This window comes from Dreissena polymorpha, chromosome 3, assembly GCF_020536995.1.
Source record: "Dreissena polymorpha isolate Duluth1 chromosome 3, UMN_Dpol_1.0, whole genome shotgun sequence".
NCBI classification, from domain to species: domain Eukaryota; kingdom Metazoa; phylum Mollusca; class Bivalvia; order Myida; family Dreissenidae; genus Dreissena; species Dreissena polymorpha.
In genome coordinates this window covers 152,323,086-152,328,534 of record NC_068357.1, presented here as the reverse complement: position 1 = coordinate 152,328,534, position 5,449 = coordinate 152,323,086, and positions in this window count along the sequence as shown.

The window sequence follows — 5,449 nt, the reverse complement described above, 5'->3', positions numbered from 1 at the left end:
ATACTGCTCAAGACATATTACGTTATACAGCACATACTGCTCGAGACATATTACGTTATACAGCACATACTGCTCGAGTAAATAGTGCACTTGAGTCTTGACACACTGTAGATAATCTTAATATAATTCGGCGTTCTCTTAAGTTAAGGACATATCACTTTCTGAAATGGCCAGAAGTGGGTGCGGTAATGTTGAAGAATAATTCCTTATATAAGCATTCTATATTAAGTTTGGAACAATATGCACAATAAAAATAGCATATACTTCAGTGATACATGAACCAGTTCTAATCAAATCTTTAAAAAAAAGAGTAAATTATCACATATTTTTACCTTAAAAACCACTTTCTTCTTGGGCGACCAAAGTCCTTATTTTCTTCATAACTCCACTGTTACCAGCTGAAACATACACCACTGTAGAACAAAGTGTTAGAGTGTTATTAAATATAACACACTAGAAACACTGAAAAAAGCATCCTTTTTTGTAAACATCCCTGTTCTTATGAGGGCCACGAAGAATTGCGCCATTTTACAGCTGAAAACATACCTCCTGACGAGACTGCGCAATGACGGAGTATTGTCGGGGGCTACGGGGTGTGGCATAAGACCCATTTTCGCATAACGCGGCTAAAATATAATCTTAGAATATATAAGGCTAGTAAAGCCCACGAGAAAATTATTAAAAGCAAATAGAAGTAGATCAAAACCAAATTTATGATTACTCCGTCTACTAATACACTTAAATGACACGAAGATGTTACGTCAGTGATATAGACACGTCAATGTAATGCTGAACTGAAGTGTTAATATAGTCGAAACTAACATAACGGTCACTTGAAAATAACGGACAATTGCATACAACGGTCAGTCTGGATTCCATCCCACGAAAATCACTCTAGTATATTACATTTGAGAATAACGGTCAACTGTCCATAACGGCCAACGGCCCGTATATTTCACTCCGAAAGTCATGTTTGAACTGAAACAACGGTCACGTGTCAGTCGTTTCTAGTCGCGAAAATTAAGAACACAAATTCTGTGCCATATCATGAGCATGATATTTTGTAAAAAAAATATTATTAGCTCGGCTGTTTCGTAGAAAACCCGAGGTGTTGTCATAGCCAGCTCGTCGCCCGCCGTCCAGCGTCTGCCGTTCGCCATCCGCGTCGCGCTTAAACCTTAACATTGGCTCTAAAATCAAAGTGCTTCCACCTACAACTTTGAAATTTCATATGTTGATGCACCTTATTGTTCTACTGCCACACCCATTTTTGGGTAACTAGGTCAAAGCTCAAGGTCACGTCTGACAAGCTTTCATTATTCAAAATAAATAAACAGCCGCACCCACAGCCGAGCGTTGGCACCCGCTATGCGGTGCTCTTGTATAACTTTATTACTCTTAACTGCGAGGTTATTTTATAATCCTCAACCACTTAAGACGTTTACATAAAACTAGTTCTATGAACACTCGTGTTTCATTTGGATTAAATACTTAGAATCGTTAGTATTTTATCGTCCTCAATTATAAATATTCATATTAAAGGAGTGCATATAGACATGAGAATCACATCTTGTGTTTTCATTGTGATTATAAGTGTTGGACTATTAGTCTATTCTCAACTACAGAGGAAGCAGCTATTGAGGGCTGAAATATACTAGAAACATCAACAACAACAACAACAATAACAACAACAAGACTGGTATTATTAACTACTAAGCGAATATAAAGACTGTCATTAAAAGTTTTTAAATGTTTAAACAGAATTCGTAAAACATTCGATAATCAATTACATTTTTGGTTAAATGCTTTGAAACAGTAAACAAAATTGTCAATATCATAAATTCACGCCGTAAACATGCCTTATGTAACTGGTTTATACATTTCCGACGTGAATAGATTTAATAGTCTAAAAATAGCCTGCCTTCTGCCTCTGCACGGTGTTAGATTATTGTATATTCTGCACAAATTATACATTTCTATTTTCGTTCCGCCGCGTGAGCACCTTGTGACAGGAAAAGTAATTGTAAAACGTTCACGATTGTGTTTGTCGTCTGCAAGGTAACCATGGTGAACATGCTTGTCAGTCGACAGTTTACTTAAAGCAAACAAAAAAACCTGTACCAAATTGCAGAACGTTCAATTATTAATTGTCGATATCCATGCGAATTATGCTGAAATTCCGTTGAACTTTGGAAAATCGTAAATTGTGATCGATACTGACTGATGCTCGGCTAATTAGCGCGAGGAGGCCAGATACGATGATGTAACAAATAAGTGGATATTAACAACGTATGTAGTGAATACAAGGAGTACTGTAAGAATAAAGGTGGGCAGTTATGGTCAAAATTATACGGTTCAACCCTTTTGTTTGCAAATGTTCAATGACAAATAAATACTTTTTGTTGAACAATGTTAATTACTATCCTTGGACCCAGGATTTTGGTATTTTTGAATGTCGACAGACTAGTCTGAATTAGCACCATATCCATTCTCGTTGTGTTATCAAGATCTGGGGCTTGTTATTTCAAAGATCTTACGACATATTTACGATTGAAAGAATGAAAAAAACAAAAACTGGAAAAACTAACCATAATTACTATCCTATACTATACTCTTTTTCTAAAATTGTATCGTATATTTAATTGTTCTGCGATATTTAACTTAGGCGGACCCAGTCTCCTAGTACAAATCGGTTCCTTTAATCCATGTATGCATAGCGTCTAGAAAAAAAGGCATTGGCAAACAGCGTAGACCTAGATGAGACGCCGCATGATGCGGCGTCTCATCTGGGTCTGCGCTGTTTGCTTAAAGGAATTTCTGTAAGAAATATTTTAAATAAATAAATAAATATACTAGACATCCCTAATTTTGGAAATAAATTGATCCAATTTAGAAGGATGGGAGAGCTTAAATGGGTTAATATGCTTGATACGCATCTCCCACTGCCGCTTGAATCTGTTCTTGACTCACGAAGTAGAAATTGTATTCTCAACTGCGTGTGTGTATTCATTTAATTGTAGCGATGGTTGGAATGAACACTGTGGCAAGCTATTAACTCTCATAATAACATTATGCAAACAGACATTCTTATCTAAATGTCTAAAGGGGCAATATCTGCAAAATTACAAAGGAAAACCAAATACTCGCGATTACGTACATTTGATATAAGGCGTAAAAGGACATTATAAATTTAAGGTAACATACAAGACCTCATTGAATTAGTTAAGTAGTAAACGATTTGACTTGTGGTAAAGTCTGCGTTTTAGTTAGTTCATGTACTTAGATTTTAATCATTTGGCCCGCGTAGGCAAAAATCAGCTTAGATTTACATGTAGTTCCTGATCCGTCTAATAAGGAGCTACGCTGTACGCTGTAAAGTCACACAAGGTGTAGCTCCTGTACAGACTGTGCGAACGCGAAGGAGCTACCCTGGCTGCATATGACATAAGAACCATTTTCGCACAACGCAAAAATAAGTACATGCATATATAAACCCACCATGCAGTAGCTGAATAATTTAGTATACGGAGGTCAGTTCGTCGAATTGATTTGTTTCACACGACCGTCGGGTATTATTTAGTAACCCGGCTTGTGAATGATAACAGTACGTACTTATTTGCTAGTTTGTTGATAGCATTGTTCTTGTTATACGTATTTACTGTCAGATATTTGTGCATGACACTCCCTATGCTTTATTATGCAACCGCCTGGTATATCAGTATGACAGCGCGTACACGTTTGTGTATTGAGTTCAGTTCCGATATAAGATTGAGGTATGTTTTTATCATATATACTAACGGCTGGAAACGTGTGTACAAAAGTGTACTTGTCGGAATTTTTCATACAATTGGATAGGCACCTTATTATTTTGATTTGTTTCGACGTTAGTGGAGTATAGTGACAAAAATAACATGTTAGTGAGTGGTTATTTTATAGTTAGGAAATAAACTTATTTCTAGCAGTATACGGCAGTGCTAATGAATTGTGGCGCATTTAAGTAAGAGTAAAAGTTTACATTTGAACCACGTTCTAGAAAATCTGTCAGCCTTAATGAGCAGGGACGGCACCTTCCGGTATATTGTACTTTCTTTTCAAGGAGGTCACTTCTAAAGGATATCGAAGCCTATAATCGAAGTCTATAATCGAAGTCTATAATCGAAGTCTATGCGGAAAGTGTCGTCCCTGATGAGCGTTTGACAACTGCACAGGCTAATCAGGAAGGACAGTTTACGTACATGCATTAAGCCCAGTTTTCCCAAAACAAGGCTCGTTTAATTTATGTGATGTATTTATCGTGATCTGACCGTGTTTACGTATCTGATACATTTCGCAAATTATCGCTATTTGTAAGGCGTACTCTTGCTGTATATATTCTACTGATAATCGATAGTAGTTGGCATAGAAACAGCCTTTGTCACCAATGTGGTCGCATCGCAATTGAAAAATGAACCGCGGTATTAATTTATATTAACTAGAAAATGGCCATAACCCGGGGAATTGACGACAAATTAAACGAGATAGAAATGTGTGCACACTGCCGGGCGGGAGGTGGAAAGCTTTATTGATTACTGATTTTTAACCATGTGTGCTGGAAATAGTTATGATCTATACAAATTATGCGATCATTGCTGATGGCGCAATTATATATTATTTATAAGATTTAAAAAGGCAGCAATAAATGTAATCATGTCGCAGTAGGTTAGAGGGGGGGGGGGTATTGTGTGCTGAGGGATCCAGTGTACCAGGAAAATATCCCAGCCAGTCGGGGAAAGGTGGCTACCGTTGTGGTTTTCACCAAATCGGACAGGTTGGACTTCCTCTTGGTTCCTCAATACAAAAAAAATCGATGGTAATAAGGGAAACCTAAATAGCTGGGACTTCAGCTTAGAGTCGAAGCTTCGCCCGAGCGTGTTAATGACTATTTAACAGACTTTCCGGCGTGGTTTACACTTAATGATGATTATTCTCATATGATTTGACATGCATTTGCATGATTTTCACTTGACCTGCGGTAAAATTGCAAAATTGGTGTGAACATAAAAACTCAATTTGCTTTTTCATATTCTAAGTCTAGATAGGCGCTGCATGTGGTATGCACAAATTATGTTCACGCGCATGTAAAAACATAAGGATGACATTTGTCCCGATTGATCCGGTTAGCGCAGTGGTTGTAATACGCTCATATTGATAACTCGGGTTCAATGTCCGCTTCCGGCGCATGTGAGTTTGGTTGATGGTCACAATAACGGATAGGTGGGGCTTCCTTCAGGTTTCCTACCAGTATGCATCCCCAATCTCAAAGCACAATACCATGCACAATCCAACAACATATTTAAAATATTTGCACAATAGCTATTCATCGCTGCAATAAGTCAAAATTCATTCCATCTGTATGAGTTTAGTAGTCTATTAAGTTCATTAGGTAGATGCGTTCTTTTTCCGAACATAG